Source organism: Brienomyrus brachyistius, unplaced genomic scaffold (assembly GCF_023856365.1).
Source record: "Brienomyrus brachyistius isolate T26 unplaced genomic scaffold, BBRACH_0.4 scaffold60, whole genome shotgun sequence".
In the NCBI taxonomy this organism is placed as follows: domain Eukaryota; kingdom Metazoa; phylum Chordata; class Actinopteri; order Osteoglossiformes; family Mormyridae; genus Brienomyrus; species Brienomyrus brachyistius.
This window is the reverse complement of record NW_026042335.1, coordinates 665,807-684,656: the sequence shown is the minus strand read 5'-3', so window position 1 is coordinate 684,656 and position 18,850 is coordinate 665,807. Positions and strand designations below refer to the sequence as shown.

At 43.8% G+C, this 18,850-nt stretch overlaps 1 pseudogene; it reads left to right on the top strand.

The window, feature by feature from the left end:
• The first annotated feature begins 15,358 nt into the window (after window positions 1-15,358).
• On the top strand, window positions 15,359-16,910 carry LOC125725058 (uncharacterized; annotated as a pseudogene).
• Window positions 16,911-18,850: the final 1,940 nt, after the last annotated feature.

Below are 18,850 nucleotides of genomic sequence, written 5' to 3'. Positions count from 1 at the left end.
TCTATTATATCTTACCCGTTCCTATCCTATCTTATCCAATCCTACACATTCTTATCCTACCACATCCTATCCTATCTTACTTTAACCATTCCTATCCTACCTTATCCTATTCTATCTTACCTTAGCCATTCCTATCCTATCTTGGCCTATTCTATTATACCTTAGCCATTTTTATCCTACCATAACTTATTCTATCTTATATTAGCCGTTCCTATACTACCTTATCCTATCATATCTTTGCCATTTTCATCCTACCACATCCTATTCTATCTTAGCGTACCCACTGCTATCCTACCTAATGCTATCTTAGCCGTTCCTATCTTATACAATTCTATCATACCTCAACTGTTCCAATCGTACCTTATCCTATTCTATCTTATATTACTCTTTCCTAACCAGCTTATTCTATCATATCTTAGCCGTTCCTATGCTACCTTATCCTATTCTATCTTACCTTAGCCATTCCTATGCTACCTTCTCCTATTCTATCTTACCTTTATCCATTCCTATCCTACCTTATCCTATCCTATAATATCTTAGCCGTTCATATGCTACCACATCCTATTCTATCATACCTTAGCCATTCCTATCCTACCTTATCTTATTCTGTCTTATATTAGCCGTTCCAAACCAGCTCATTCCCTCATATCTTAACCGTTCCTATACAACCTTATCCTATTTTATCATATCTTAGCCATTCTTATCCTACCACATCCTACTCTCTTACCTTACCCGTTGCTATCCTACCAAATGCTATCTTAGCCGTTCCTATCTCATCCGATTATATCATACCTTAGCCGTTCCTAACCTACTTCATCCTATCTTACACATTCTTATCCTACCACATCCTATTATATCTTGCCCTAGTCATTCCAATCCTACCTTATACTATTCTATCTCATATTACTCTTTCCTAACCAGCTTATTCTATCATATCTTAGCCGTTCCTATGCTACCTTATTCTATTCCATCCTATCTTAACCATTCTAATCCTACCACATCCTATTCTATTTTACAATTGGCATTCCTATCCTACCTTATACTATTCTATCCGAATCTATATCACATCCTATTCTATCTTACCTTAGCCATTCCTATCCTATCTTGGCCTATTCTATCATACCTTGGCCATTCTTATCCTGCCTCATCTTATTCTGTCTTATATTAGCCGTTCGAAACCAGCTTATTCTATCATATTTTAGCCATACCTATCCTACCTTATGTTATTCCATCATACCTTAGCCGTTCCTATCATACCTTATCCTATTCTATCTTATATTGGCCATTCTAAACCAACTTATTGTATCATATCTTAGTCGTTCCTATACTACCTAATCCTTTTCTATCTTATATTAGCAGTTCCAAACCAGCTTATTGTATAATATCTTAGCTGTTGCTATTCTGCCTTATCCTATTCTATCTTGCCTTAGCCATTCCGATTGTACCTTAAACCATTCTATTATATCTTAACCATTCTTATCCCACCACATCCTATTCTATCTTACCTTACCCGTTCCTATCTTACCTAACCCTATATTATCTTAGCCGTTCCTAACCTACCTTATCCAAATCTATCATATCTTAGCCATTCTTAACCTAACACATCCTATTCTATCATACCTTAGCCATTTATGTCCTAGCTTATCCTATTCTGTCATACCTTAGTCGTTCCTATCCTACCTTATCCAAATCTATCATACCTTAGCCATTCCTATCCTACCTAATCCTATTCAATCATACCTTAGTCGTTCCTATCCTACCTTATCCAAATCTATCATACCTTAGCCGTTCCTATCCTACCTTATCCTATTCTATCTTATATTAGCAGTTCCAAACCAGCATAATGTATCATATCTTAGTCATTCCTATTCTACCTTATACTATTCTATCCTATCTTACCCATTCCTATCCTACACTATCCTATTCTATTATATCTTAGGTATTCCTATCCTGCCTTGTCTTATTCTATCATATCTTACCAATTCTTATCCTACCACATCATATTCTATCTTACCTTAGCCATTCCTATCCTACCTTATCCTATTCTAACTTATATTATCCATTCCAACCCAACTTATTGTATCACATCTTAGACGTTCCTATCCTACATTATCCTATGCTATCATATCTTACCCATTCCTATCCTACCACATCCTATTCTATCTTACCTTAGCCATTCTTATCTTACCTTATCCTAAGCTATCATATCTTTGCTGTTCCTATCCTACCTTATCCTATTCTATCCTATCTTACCCATTCATATCCTACCACATCCTATTCCATCTTACCATCGGCATTCCTATCCTACCTTATCCTATTCAATCATATCTTAGCCATTACTATCCTACCGTATCCTATTCTATCCTGTTTTAGCCGTATCTTTCCTACCTTATCCTATTCTATCCTATCTTAGCCGTTCCTATCTTACCTTATCCTATTCTGTCATATCTTAGCCATTCTTATCCCACCACATCCTACTCTGTCTTACCTTAGCCGTTCCTATCCTAACTTATTGTATTCTGTCTTATGTTAGCCGTTCCTGAGGGTGTTTTTTTAATTTCTATATGACATAAAGTCACAGACTTATTTAAATGGTTTGGCAAAATTTCTGTCAGATCCCGCTGCTGGGATCAGCAACTCCAGAGGGTTAAGATGTATGATTACTGTTACCCTCAGGATGACCACAGGCACAGCTACAAAACACATAAATAACAGAGTCGTATCCCAGGCTTGGCAATGTTTATTGACACAAAACCTTTAAGGAAATAAAAAAGTAACAGAAATACACAGGCAAAACAGTAATGGCAACTCTTAAAGACATATGCACACAATTAATACCATAGCCATGATACACATGAATTTAGAATAATTATATACACAATGTATATACATGAATCCTACCTGGATTTCAGTATAAACCCAGACACACACCCCTTCCACCTGGCAACAAGTCTAAAAGAAATCGGTTGTTATTACAAACAAAACACACGTCGCCACTGCCGCCACGTGTTAAAGAAATGCCAAAGGAAGACCAGACCACGCCCCCTACCACCGGCTTCCCACGGCTTTTATCCTCACTGATGCCAGCCAGTATAATTTCAAGAGCAGAAACAGCTGAGCAATGTCAGAAACTTTATTACGGAGGCTACCATGGTAACTGCGTAAACAACCTACCTACCTAACCCTGCACAATACAGAGTGCTTGGACTTACGGAACGCTGCCGTAGTAACCCTACAAACCAGTCGCTCGTATACCGCAGCCCAACACGTGACCTGTGAGTGACATAGTCCACGTCACTCACCGGTTACACTCTTATGTTAGCCATTCCTATCCTATCTCATCCTATTCTGTCTTCACCAAACCTATCCTAAAATAAAATAGGATAACACAGGTTGAGATAAGATAAAACAAGAGCTTTGCAATATGTAACCATTCTTTCTAGGCTCGGGAGGAGGATGATTGCTATTTCCTTATCTTATTTATTTATTTTGACCTGTAACCTTTTATGTAATTAATAGTATAACAATAAACTATCTCCTCTCAAAGGATCAGACTGGTTCCATCTCTGTATAATCATTTCTAAACCGCTTTCCATTCTAGTCTGGGTTTCCGTATCCAACAAAAAGAAAGAATTAAATATATACGTATTATTACAGACCTCTCAAATAAAACAATACCAGGGCAAACCAAATAGTTATAACAAATAATATCAAACAAATACTTTCACCCCACAAAAGATAACCTTGCTCATGAGCAGGCAAAACTTAGTCAAAGAAATATTTAAAAGAACAACATTGCTATATTGTCAGTCATTTCAGTCCAGTCAGTCCGCACCGCGGGGAAGTTGGTTTTATGTTCGATATTCGCTACATTTACTGACATTTAAACTGCAATATCTTCGGGATCATAACGGTAATAATTTTCAGATTACGCTCCAATTGACTGCACTAGTGGTGTTGTGGTGATTGGCATTGCACTTTCAAGACAGTCTCTAAGTTTTCGGGCAGTTCTGGGTGAGCAGAAGGATATTCGATCCCGTCTCGCTTTATATTTTTAATTCATATTGCTGGAGAATGTGGAGCTAAAAGTGTGAAATATTCTTCTAGTTTAACTTCACACGTGGAGCCTAATCTGAAAAGAATTACCGCCATGATCCCGAAGATATTGCAGTTTAGATGACAGTAATTGTAGCGAAAATCGAACATAAAACCAACTTTACCGCGATCAGTCAGCAAAGCTTTCCTCCGACTGTTCTTTTTCTTTTCTTATCTGAAATTTAACGGAGGGCGCTCGGCTCCGGTGCAGATCCTGGCAGGGTGCGTGTGACCGTACTCCTCTCTGAGTAAACGTCCACTGATGTCGAACAGGATTTCAGCAATCATAAAAAAACCAACCGGCACGTCGCAGATTGCATAATCATTAACCCATACATATAGTTTTATCAATTATGTCATAACCACAATATCCTCGATATAATTTGGTTTCAGGGCTTCACACACTATCACACAGTATTAACCTGGGCTACGAACATATAAAAGGAAAATATGGGAAGGGAATATGGCGCAGTAGAAAAATAAAACATATCCCTTTTCCCCATTTACACATAACGAAATCACATTGCAGGAACATGTACATATCGATGACACATTATAACATCCAAGGTTTACATAATCTCAATCGGCAAACTAAAGCATTGCTTTTTTTCCCTTTCTTTTTATATTCCGCCATAGCACAAACTACATTTTCCCTTAACTCAGTCCCGTAACACTCACCGAAAGAGTAGAACACGGCTTGTCCGTCTCATCCGTCTTCTTGATCACATCGTTCGCCAGTGCTGACGTTCTCCACCTTCTCGCTGCTGTTCTTTTCTACGGCCTCATTTTTTTCTAAATGGGTGTCAGATTTCTTAGCTGTTATTTTAATTTTAATCTTAAGTACTCTCATTTCTTTGCTCTCCATTTTTAAGATATTAAATCTCTTCAAACTACAGCCACTCGCCAAGATGCTCGAAAGACGTTTGAGAAGATAAGTACATGTGATTCAAAAGTAATCAAGCTGTTGTCATGGACGCCCATTCCAACCATAACAGACAATGCGATTCTATGCAGCTCATCGGCGACTTTCGGCCGCGTTCGGCTTCGACTGACCGGTCGTAGGTTCGATTCGGCCATAAGCAGGTTGCCAACTCTGACGCATCTGGCGCGAGACTCGCGCTTTCAGACTGAAACGCTCACAGCAATAATTCTTATGGACCTAAAATTGGCTACACCAAAAGCGTTGGGGCAGTTTGCAAACCCTACATATTATTTACAAGGTAATAAAACTATTATATACATGTAAGTACGTGTGTAGTAGACTTGTCTTGAAATGAAAATCTCATGCCAACTGTCATGCCCTGCTCGTCGGCTCCTCGTGTGTGCCACGCCCCCGGATTACCCACGTGTTCTTTCCCGATTTGTACCCAGCTGTGTCTGATTATTTTCAATCAGTCCTGTGTATTTCAGTCCGTGTCTTACCTGAGTCCTTCGTCCGTCATTGATGTCAGTAGCCGTCCTATGTTTCCTGTCCCGGATCTTCCTAATTAAACTCCCGTTTACCCTGCTTACACCTGCTTGCCTGCTCTTTGCTCGCTCGCCTTTCCAGCGCGTTCGCCCACTTCCGGAGCGTCCCGTGACACAAACCAGCTGACCAAATTCGGTGCTATATTATGTATGCAAGAATTATCACATGCAGGGCGCACATAACTGGTATGCAAGTACTCATTCGCTGTCTAAAGCTATACGCGCTGCAATGTTTTGTAGCAGCGCAAATGCGTATTTATTTTATGTGCATTCGCGCTGTTATGACAAGAAATCACTGTGCATTCTAGCCTTCATGCCGCGAAAGAAGTACAAATTAGCCCCATTAATGTTAAAATGCACGGTAATTTTTTGCCATAACAGCGTAAATGCGCATAAAATACATGCGAATTTGCGCTGCTACAGCAAGGAATTGCCGCGCGTTCACGGAGAATGCATACTTGCGTACCATACAGTTATGTGCGGTCCTGACCATATGTATAGTAGGCATATCTTCTACAATAAATTATATATTTAAGTCGTATTGTTTGGCGTTTTTAAATCTTTTAATCATAATTTTCTTCGTTCTTTCCTGCCGACAGTTGGGGCAGAGACTGTCATACACTCATGTACTAATGTTACTAATGTAACATTCACAGCCAGACGCTGCGCAACAGTGAAACATTTATACATGTGAGAAAAGGTTTTCTGTGTGTCCATTAATTCCTACATTGAGTTTTAATCCCGTTTACATGAAAAGCTGTAGTTATATTGCCCCCAGAATTCCAAATTTCTATTTGCAGCAAACTGATAAACCGAATAAGCCCAGGACATTGGAAAATACTTGAACAACATGGTAAAGTGGGTTTCAGCATTTTCTATTGTTACATTTGTATTAGAATTGTAACAAATGTCTTCGTTAGTATTGCATTGTATTTTGCCGGATGTTCCTCAACAGATTGGTTCTGTGGACTGTGGTGTGTTCATGTTGATTGTTGTCACAGATCGAGGAAGTAGGAAGCCGGAGAATTGGGAAACAAGGGATTTATTGGGGAAACCAGCTAGGAACACGGGGCAATACAGGTAGCGACTTCAATGACTGGACTGGGGAAACATACTTTGATACGGAATTAAATACATAGGACTGATAGATGTGTGATAGATGATAACCTAGTCTATATATGCTTGATAAATGACACTCAGTTTTTCATCAGCTGCTTTCAGTCTCCATGGATAGACCAAATGTAAAATGGAAGTTTTTAGAACTGCTTCATGAAGAACAGCGTGAGCAGTATGAGGGTACTCAGCTGATTGTGGTTGGGAGCTGTGGCCTTCAAACCCTATATAATGCCAGCAAATGTGGTCTCTCCATATGGCAGATAGAGGAAGTTTGAAAGCCATTTGTATTCTCTTCCATAGTGTGCCAGCAAGGAGAGAGGACTTCACTGCTTTTACTATCCATCCATCCATCCATCCATCCATCCATCCATCATCTTCCGCTTAATCCGGGGTCCCTCCCGAATGACTGAGCTCCTCACCCTGTCTCTAAGGGAGAGCCTAGCCACCCTGCGGAGGAAACTCATTTCGGCCGCTTGCACCCGCGATCTCGTTCTTTCGGTCACTACCCATAGCTCATGACCATAGGTGAGGGTAGGAACGTAGATCGACTGGTAAATCGAGAGCTTTGCCTTTTAGCTCAGCTCTCTCTTCACCATGACAGACCGATGCAGCGCCCGCATGACTGCTGACGCCGCACCGATCAACCTGTTGATCTCCCGTTCCATCGTTCCCCCACTCTTGAACAAGATCCCGAGATACTTAAACTCCTCCACTTTTTTTTAAACTCCACTCCTGCTTTTACTAAATCTGCAAAATTTCCACTTGCATCCTGTAGCCACCAATGGCTTGAAAACTTACCAGTAGCAGAGAGAGCCCTGGAGGTGTGGCCGTCTCTGACCATGTACCTGGATGCAGTCAGAATGAGGAAGCTACCAAATCCAGGAACTGCATTGTGTGACACCCTTGAAGCTGCTCAGACAGACCCCCTCATCTTCGCAAAGCTACATTTCTACATAGCCATCACCAGGACCTTCACTCCTTTCTTGACAAGATATCAAACTGATGAACCAGTGATGCCATTCTTAGCCACAGACTTGGCTGAGTTGATGAAGGTAATATCCTAGCATTGGACAGGTTGATGTTGCAAATTTATTTCAGTGTGTGTACATTTCTCCCTGAACATAACCTGTCTTCAGGTTAGTGTTTTACCTTTTATCTAATCATGATTAATATCTGATTAATATGAATGATTTATTAATTATATACAGATACTCACACCCACACATCCTTCCATCCATCCATTTTCCAAACCGCTTATCCTACTGGGTCACGGGGGTTCGGAGCCTATCCCGGAAGCAATGGGCACGAGGCAGGGAACAACCCAGGATGGGGGGCCAGCCCATCGCAGGGCATACTCACACACCAGTCACTCATATACGCACACCTACGGGCAATTTAGCAAGTCCAATTAGCCTCAGCATGTTTTTGGACTGTGGCAGGAAACCGGAGTACCCGGAGGAAACCCCACGACGACATGGGGAGAACATGCAAACTCCACACACATGTGACCCAGGCGGAGACTCGAACCCGGGTCCCAGAGGTGTGAGGCAACAGTGCTAACCACTGCACCACCATGCCGCCCCAGGGTGCACCTTGACATGAGAAATTACAATGGGAAGCAAATGGTAGAGGAGCTGGACAGTAGTGGTTACATCACCAATGACAAGTCCCCTCCCACCAGGATCAGCAGCGACCATATGCTGAGACACCGGGGCACTAAAGGGCTTTGAGTCCCAGGGAGCAGACATAAATACTCATCTACTGTAAGCTGCTTTGGATCAAAGCATCAGATAAATGTAAAAGCATTAATAAGATATTCCTACAGAGCAATTTCTAATAGACATGGCAGTGCCCTAACCTCTCATGTAATAAACCCCTTGGCATCATCTGCTGCCTCATTCAGCCTAATCCAATAGTCCAGAGGATCCTCCCTAGCATCTGACTTGGTTGAACAAAAATCTGCTGGAGGCATCCCAGAATGCACAGTCAAATAAGAATACTGCTTCAGGATACTAAGGACTGCATCCACATCTCCAGTGGCAGTGACAGTATCATTACTATGCAGCCATGCTCTGACCACATCTCTGGCACATCCCATCAGTCTGCTTGTGCCTGCAGTAGGAATGGGTGAACCTAAGCATTCAGAGGTTTCCCCAGCAGGTAGACTATTTGGCATCTTAGAGAGGACACTGAGGTAGAGATTGGTATACAACTTCACAATATTATTCTTAATCTGCCAGATTTGGATTATCCCCTCTGTCAGAAATCTTGCAGGCAGAGCCCACTTGCAGCAGAGCTGAGAGGTAGGGCTACATGTTAAACTAAGACTAGAGGTATGTATCAGACCAGCTCTCCCTAGCTTTCTGCTTGCTAATATTCGATCTCTCGAAAATAATATGGATGAACTTGGGACTAGGATTAAGAATTAAAAACTGCTGTGCGCTGATTTTCACTGAAACATAGCTGTAGGACAATATTGTAGAAGCAGCTGTCCGGCTACAGACTCACTCCATTCATCACAGGGACTGCACAGTAGTATCTGGCAAACTCAGTAGGGGGGGGGGGGAATCTGCATTTACATCAACAACCAGTGGTACTCAGACTGTCACTTTTCAAGTGATGTAAACACTGTTCAATTGATGTGGAGCACTGAATGCTGAAATGCGGACAATTTTATTGGCCTAGGAAGTGTAACGCTGCTTTCATTCTGCCTGTTTACATTCCTCCACATGCAAACTGCACGGCAGCATTGGGCACATTGAATGAGGCTATAAGCGCACAAGAAAACAAACATAATGATACAGTGTTTACAGTAACTGGTGATTTTAATCATTGTAACTTAGGGACTGTGATACCAGCATACCAACAACACCTTACATTTCCTACATGGGAAAAAAACATACATGTATAGCAATGTGAAGGAGGCGTACAAGGTTGTACCTGGTCCCCACTTTGGACGGTCTCCATTCCTCTACCCAGCATACAGACAGCTCCTCAAACAAGCCCGAACTGTGATGTGATTTTATGTGGCCTACCACTTCATGGCTGATTTGCTGTTGTTCCCAGTTTTTCCACTTTGGTAAAATACAACTAACAGTTCAGTGTGGAATATTTAGTAGCTAGGAAATCTCACAGATGGACTTATTGCACAGGTGGCATCCTATCGCAGTACCATGCTTGAATTCACTAACCTGACTGAATTCACAGTGTGTGTGTGTGTATATATATATATATATATATATATATATATATATATAAAGTCACGATCTGGGGCGAGCAGAGCAGCGGTGATCGTGCGGGCAGGCGTGCAAAGACTAGGTGAGACGGACAAAATCGGGCAAACTACGGGTTTAATTTGGGAACTGGGACCATAGAACAACACGAAACCACACCATAACCACAAGAGATCCACAATGACGGTGTAAGGACATAAAACTTATAGGTCCTGCAGGCCCCAACTCTGATCAGCCTGCATCAGTCTATTTCAGAACTCCAAGAAAAGGATCCACTGGCCCAGGCAAGATTGGACTCCACGCATCAAACCATCCCTTTTAAGGAAGGCAAAGCCCTGCCGGCTCCTGAGAATAACTGGAGCAATACAGAAAAAGCAAGACCTTTCACCCCCTGGAGTGGCCGGAGTTCCACAGTCAATCCACAGCAACAACAGCTGTCAGTCCCCAGACACAGACACCTTTTCCACTAGAAATAGGATAACTCACCACACATAGATGTTAGGGACAAATACACGCATGTTTGGTCTCGTTTGAATAGGCATGAGACGGCGAGTGTTATACACTCAGATTTAAGGCAGTATAGTTTTCCCTAAGAGAACTATAGAAACTTCGGCTAAACCCACCAAACTGAGAGAGCCTCTCACATGGCAGAACAAGGGAATTACGACCACCCCCTAAAGTGATCTGATTGGCTGAGGACTTGAGAACCAAGGCCAACAATGCCCCTAAAATTAACCGTTGACCGAAATTGGTCAGTCTTCAGAGACATGCCATCACCTGGTTTGGATACTAAAGGAAGGGCCTCAGAAGGATTCGGGGAGTTACTCTGTAATCAGAGCTCCCACAGAGAACTGCGTGAAAGTCCATCTGTAGTCAGATACTTTCCGCAGAACTTTGTGCACTCTCAGCTGAGGAATGTGATTGTTTAATATTGTATTTGTCCAAATGTATTTACAAGTATGTGGCCACATGTCAATAATTATATATTGTAATATGTTTAATAAATGTTGTCTTGATTACTTCATGACTGTCTGATTTGCTAACTTCTTTATAAACTTTCCAGATTGGGCTTCTATCCTGATTAGGACTAAAGTGGTAAATACTATCTTGCAGCCTCTGGGTTAAATCCCCTTTATCCGGGTCCCAAACTCGACTGCCCAAGTTAAGTTAGGTGGATACCAAAACCGCACCTCTGGAGTTCGCACACGCTCAGTTACGGGACTTAACCTCTGAGGTCAACACATGCTGATGAAAGGTACCGGTCTACCCTCTGAGGGGCGTACACACTATGTTCCTAGGCACCGGGCATAGTCCCTGAGACGCTCACATGGTAAGACAATGGGCGGCATCGGCGGAGTCCCTGAGACGAGCCCAAAGTAAAACCTCGTACAAACTACTGCAACAAAAGGTGCGCCGTCACAGCCGCTGAGGTTGACACATGTTATGATATGGGCTGCCCCCGGCTGAGCCTCTGAGGTGAACGTACGTGTGGTTCGGGTAAACATCGGCTTAATCTCCGAGGCACCCACATGCTCAGTAATTGGCAGACACTGGGCCTTTGGGGAATTATATAGGTCGAGGGACCCGAATAATCAGAGGCTAACATTGTCTTAAATGGTGGCGATTTCCGTGCATCTAAGACAAACCCTGTGGAACAAGCCCACGGATCGCCCTGTCGGCCGAGGCGAATCTGGTGCACTCCTTCGTCAGGGGTAAAATAGAGTTGGTAATCTAAAGGAGAGTCTCGAAGTAATCCGAACAACATAAACGTCATGACTACAATATACTGAAATAAGGTCATTAATAAAATGGAGTCAGATATGTGTCTAAAAGAATATCTTGTATATTAAAAAGGGTAAGTAATTCCCAGGAGCGCTTGGAAGGACCAACACGCATTCACAGCCTTCGGCTGCGCCATTGGATTCCGCCATTGGGCCAGTGGGCGGCTCCCTACAATTTGGTGACCCCGACGTGATCTCACGAGAGCTGAACCAGCCAGACGAGCGACGTGATCCCGTGAGAGCTGGAGCAGCCAGGCGAGTGACGTCCTTCTAGCGCCGCTTTCAAGCGTCCCCAAGACAGCCCCCGAAGGATAGAAGATGAGGTTTGGTGCATCCCTTCTCTCTCTGCAGGATTGGTGAGTAAAGTGGTTTTTGTTTATAGGTGAAAAGTTGAGGGCAAGTGAGCGACAGGTAGTGTAAAACAGGAATAGATTGGAGACAGTAGAAATCTGGTGGTGGAGGAAAGTAAGTAATTAAACATGGATAAGCAGGGATATGTTAGTGGAGAGGCTGATGAGGAGCTGATGGGAGCACTTGCAGTGTGCCTTAAAGATACTCTGGTTCGCCTGCATGGTAAAGGCTTAGGGCTGAGTTGGGATAAGAGCCAAATCTTATATTGGTATAATAGCGAAGGGCGGAAGCTGGGATCCAAGTCTAAGTATCGAGACCTTCCTGCTGCAATTGTGTATTTGCTCCGCCGTAATGATCTTGCTGCACTAGCAGAGAAAGAGCGGACCTTAGAGGTGATACGCAGCTTGGAAACTTCACGATCAGAGGAGTTAAAAAGACTCCATGCACAGGTTGATAGCTTTGCATATGAAAAGCAGGGCTGGGCACGTCAGGGTGAAACTTGGGAAACCCAAATAGATAAGTTGGAAGATAAACTCCAGCGGAAGCATAATTATACATTCGCATTAGAGGATTATTGCGGTAATGCCGGGTTCCCAGTGGCCGCCATTCGGCAGGCAGTAACCGAGTCTTGAGACTCCAACCCACATTACGATAGTGAGGATGAGGAATTGCTGCATTAACTAATAAAACTCGTGATATGTCTGTGGAAGAAGTTCGTAGCCGAACTTCTATGGGGATTGCCAGTCAAAGGAGGAATCCAGTGAGATCTCCAAGTCCCTCTAGTGATACTCAATATCGGCCCCATAGACCTGGACAGCCGAAAAGCCGGAGTCCCTTAAGGACCCGGATCAGGACAGGTACTCTTCCCAAAAATCCATCAGAGTAGGGTTCTCAAAACAATGACGGATGCAGACAACGATGTTACGGTGATCAGTCGTCCCTTAACATGTGACGAGTGTGCAAGACACAGAGAGGTGGTCAGTATGATGCCCAGACAAGGCCCGGTTCAGCCATACTGGGACAAACTCATGTTACAGGCTTCAGGGTACAATCTAGAAGCCCGAGATGCATGGCAAATAGTCTTGCTTATGATCCCCAAAGAGCTGCGGCCCAAATTGACCGCAGAGTTAAAGTAAGGGGATATTATAATAAATCAGAATGGGGATGTTGAGGAAGATGTGTTTAGCCGACTCAGGGACGTGCTGCTTCACCTGAGGGGACCCACACATATAGTGTGGCATAAAATGTTGGAGATCAAGCAGGCTACTAAAGAGCCATTTGAAGCTTATGCGGAGCGCATGTAGGTGTTCTTTAAAGAACACTCGGGGATGGAGGAAGTGCACCGTGATCAGGAAGTGTTAATACACCTCCTGAAAAATAATGCAGGCCCTCACATCCAACAAGCAATGATCCATGGTGTGGATCTACCAGAAAATATGTATAAGGCATTAGTGGATTGGACTGGCAAAACAGAAAACCGGATGAAATTGAGCAAAACTCGGACGATAGCCGCAACTCAGTGGATAACCGAAGGGAATAGCCCAGATCCACAGAAATCCCTAGAATGGTGTAAACTTTGTTCAAAAGGCAAGCCATAATATAGAGGACTGCTATAAGGTGAGAAAGAGAAGGCAAATATGTTGTATCCAAAGCATAACGAAAACCCATAATCAAATTGTACCATGAATATACGCATGTATCAGCCTGTAAAACATTACAGCTTATACAGCGGTATTTCTGGTGGCCAGTAATGGGACCAGACGTGAACGCATGGTGCAAGTCATGTCATGTGTGTGCCATAATTAACCAAGGACAACCAGGGCGTACCGAATTACATAGACCAGACCCACCACGGGGCCCCTGGGAGGAATTGCAAATGGATTTCATTGGCCCGCTACCCAGTGCCAAAGGGGGGTACCGGTATTACTTGATTATAATTGATAAATTCTCAAAGTGGGTAGAAGTCATACCTAGACGTAATAATACCGCAACCACAGTGGCACGGTGCTAGCGAACCAAATCATCCCATTATGGGGGACACCGAAACAAATTGAATCCAATCAGGGTACCCATTTCACAGGACAGGTAGTAAGAGAGATGTGCCGGATGCTAAACATCCAGCAGATGCTCCATGTCCCATGTCCCATACAGACCTCAGAGTTCTGGGATAGTTGAGCAAGTTAATCGCACAATCAAGGAAGGCATTGCAAAGCAGATAGCATAATGCCACAACCAATGGATTGATGTACTACCTACAGTCCTGACGGTGCTACGAGCAACCCCTACAAAAGCAACAGGCATTAGTCTATATGAGCTCATGACTGGACGAGTGATGAGATTTCCAAATTGACCCAGATATATCCCCTGCAGATTTAGGACCCCGGATAGTGGCTAAGTAACAAGCAGTGTTGCTTCAACTGCAAGAACGCTTGAAAGCACTCCAAGCGTCAGCAGCCATCAAACAACAACAATCAGACCGAGCTAATGTAACCCAAATTCTGAGACCAAGTTCTCAGCAGGGGATATGATAATGGTATGGGTCTTTGTAAAAAAAAAAAATTCCATGGACGCCAGACGTGACACAGGTGTCTAACCAGACATTCCTCAAGCTGGGGCTGAGAGTCCACTTGAAGCACAGCTCAGAATGCGGAAGATGGGTGTGGAGACACATGGAGGGGCCATACACATCTCATGAGACACAATTACAGGACTCAGTTATATGGCCCCCCGGAGTAGCTCCGGAACCAAATTGTGCCACACAGATTTGCTGTAAGACAGGATCCACCTATCTTCCCTATTTAAATATAACTGGATACCTCAGCATCTCTTCAGGATCCCATAATCTCATATCCTGGTATAAACTTAAGGATATACCAGACGCGACTGAGGGAAAGTTATATCCCATGCATAAACAGAAAAACGATGGGCTAGACCCGAAGAAGTTTTATAACACTCAGGATCTAGAACCTGCGAAGTATTGGTGCACACACTCAGTAACCCACAACACCACTACTATACACTATACAGAGTGGTTCTTCAATCTACAGTAACCTCCCCTCCAGGAAAATCAGCATACCCAAGACTTTCATATGGACCAGCCGGAGAGAAAGGACTTACTGTGTGGGGCAGTGCCAAAGCAGCAGGATTGACTACACCAGCCCTCAGAACTGCTCATGGACAGCACATCACTGCTTCAACCTCACCACATGTGGGTACCATAAGCCCAACCGATGCCCTACGGTATATCCTGCTCCTCCCGACGGACTTATCAAAGGCAACCTAAACAAAACTTTAATACATGATGTTAATTTAGTAATGGCACATGTAACGTATAATATTTCGAATCTGTTACCTCTGTATCTAAAGCATTGTAATGGTGAAGATAAGACGTATACCTGGTTACAAACGCGACTCGAGGACTTAGTCTCTGATAACAAGAGCCGGCTTGCTATTCAAGCGTCGCATAAACGACTCAAACGAGATCTAATTGCAAGCATAACCGGACTGTTTGGGTCAGGGAATTCCATCATAAACAGTTACAGAATAACAGGACAATCCCAGTATACAACCTGGGTGGCTAATCAAGTAGCCACTGGGTTCCAACATCTCTCAAACAGCGATGAGAATCTCATCAAAGCAGTAAAATCTGAAGCCCAAACGCTTCTAACAATTAGCGAAGCCCTCTTTAACCAGACACAATTCCTCGAGCGTGATGTAGCCTGCTGCGTGTATGCGCAAGATTTGTTTACCGCAGCAAGACAGGAAATATTGAACCTACGTCTTAGAAAAACTCCAAGACATGCTCTTAAAGACCTGATTGGGAAACTTGAGTTAGAGAAATGGTTGAAATCAGATATAAGAGTAACTCTGAAATATTCGGAATTACTAATCTCTTTAATGATGCATACTGGTACTGAATGTGTTGGTTGTATAGGATTCTTTGTAACCTTTTCTTTAAGTAATCCAGGCCAGGTGTGCCCAAATTCGACCACCATACCATCCCTGGGAACCATAGTAAAAGACCAGGTAATTAAGTGGGACCATCGTATGGGATGCATGACTCTGAAAGGGACTGAAACCTTAGTTAATACTCGTCCCTGTTGCCACGAGACCACGCATCATATAATTTGCACCTGCAAAACACTTCAGCCCTTTTCACATAACGACACAAAACTCATCAACATACACTCACTACATGGACACGCAGAAGCAGTTCAAGTCTCACATACACAATGGTGTGTTGTCAGTGAAATGGACTCATTCTCCTATGGAGGCCTTACCTGCCCTGCAAATCACACTTTCTGCCTGGAGGTAACCGAAGACTTCATCATGGTTCACATCAACATTCTGGGGAGAGTACCATTAGATGTTGATGTCTTCCCATGATGGGACGACACCTTTTATGTAGAAGGCACTCGAACCATGACCGAAACCATGGATTTAGTTCAGCAGGTCATTCTACAGATTGACTACCACCTCCATCAAGCGCAGGTGCCGGCCAGTTTAGCAAAGGAAACTGTACATATCCTGACCAGCGCATCCACACGGTTAGCGCAGTATATCTGCTCACGGTGGGACTGGATGTTTCGGATATGCGTTATCGCCAGTGGCTTTATCTTCATCATCATCAGACTCCGATTCTGCTACCTCCGACATCACATCCTGATTCTCAAAACATCTACCAAAAACGCCTTCATCCTTAGTCCTCTACAGGTACAACCTGTACAGAGGTTGGAGACTTCAGGGACCTAGGAAATGACCCCTCTGGGACAATGGTCTGCCCCAAGGGGCCAAGGGGGGAACTGTAAGGACATAAAACTTATAGGTCCTGCAGGCCCCAACTCTGATCAGCCTGCATCAGTCTATTTCAGAACTCCAAGAAAAGGATCCACTGGCCCAGGCAAGATTGGACTCCACGCATCAAACCATCCCTTTTAAGGAAGGCAAAGCCCTGCCGGCTCCTGAGAATAACTGGAGCAATACAGAAAAAGCAAGACCTTTCACCCCCTGGAGTGGCCGGAGTTCCACAGTCAATCCACAGCAACAACAGCTGTCAGTCCCCAGACACAGACACCTTTTCCACTAGAAATAGGATAACTCACCACACATAGATGTTAGGGACAAATACACGCATGTTTGGTCTCGTTTGAATAGGCATGAGACGGCGAGTGTTATACACTCAGATTTAAGGCAGTATAGTTTTCCCTAAGAGAACTATAGAAACTTCGGCTAAACCCACCAAACTGAGAGAGCCTCTCACATGGCAGAACAAGGGAATTACGACCACCCCCTAAAGTGATCTGATTGGCTGAGGACTTGAGAACCAAGGCCAACAATGCCCCTAAAATTAACCGTTGACCGAAATTGGTCAGTCTTCAGAGACATGCCATCACCTGGTTTGGATACTTAAGGAAGGGCCTCAGAAGGATTCGGGGAGTTACTCTGTAATCAGAGCTCCCACAGAGAACTGCGTGAAAGTCCATCTGTAGTCAGATACTTTCCGCAGAACTTTGTGCACTCTCAGCTGAGGAATGTGATTGTTTAATATTGTATTTGTCCAAATGTATTTACAAGTATGTGGCCACATGTCAATAATTATATATTGTAATATGTTTAATAAATGTTGTCTTGATTACTTCATGACTGTCTGATTTGCTAACTTCTTTATAAACTTTCCAGATTGGGCTTCTATCCTGATTAGGACTAAAGTGGTAAATACTATCTTGCAGCCTCTGGGTTAAATCCCCTTTATCCGGGTCCCAAACTCGACTGCCCAAGTTAAGTTAGGTGGATACCAAAACCGCACCTCTGGAGTTCGCACACGCTCAGTTACGGGACTTAACCTCTGAGGTCAACACATGCTGATGAAAGGTACCGGTCTACCCTCTGAGGGGCGTACACACTATGTTCCTAGGCACCGGGCATAGTCCCTGAGACGCTCACATGGTAAGACAATGGGCGGCATCGGCGGAGTCCCTGAGACGAGCCCAAAGTAAAACCTCGTACAAACTACTGCAACAAAAGGTGCGCCGTCACAGCCGCTGAGGTTGACACATGTTATGATATGGGCTGCCCCCGGCTGAGCCTCTGAGGTGAACGTACGTGTGGTTCGGGTAAACATCGGCTTAATCTCCGAGGCACCCACATGCTCAGTAATTGGCAGACACTGGGCCTTTGGGGAATTATATAGGTCGAGGGACCCGAATAATCAGAGGCTGACATTGTCTTAAATGGTGGCGATTTCCGTGCATCTAAGACAAACCCTGTGGAACAAGCCCACGGATCGCCCTGTCGGCCGAGGCGAATCTGGTGCACTCCTTCGTCAGGGGTAAAATAGAGTTGGTAATCTAAAGGAGAGTCTCGAAGTAATCCGAACAACATAAACGTCATGACTACAATATACTGAAATAAGGTCATTAATAAAATGGAGTCAGATATGTGTCTAAAAGAATATCTTGTATATTAAAAAGGGTAAGTAATTCCCAGGAGCGCTTGGAAGGACCAACACGCATTCACAGCCTTCGGCTGCGCCATTGGATTCCGCCATTGGGCCAGTGGGCGGCTCCCTACAACGGACAAGGGGAACAGGTAAGACCATGACTTAAATAGGACGTGACTAATCAAAATAAGCAGACCCAGATGGAGACGATCAGGGAAGCACACGTGGGTAATCAGGGGGTGTGGCACACGAGGAGCCGACGAGCCGGGTCATGACATATATATAGGGCGGCATGGTGGTGCAGTGGTTAGCACTGTTGCCTCGCACCTCTAGGACCCAGGTTCGAGTCTCTGCCTGTGTCACATGTG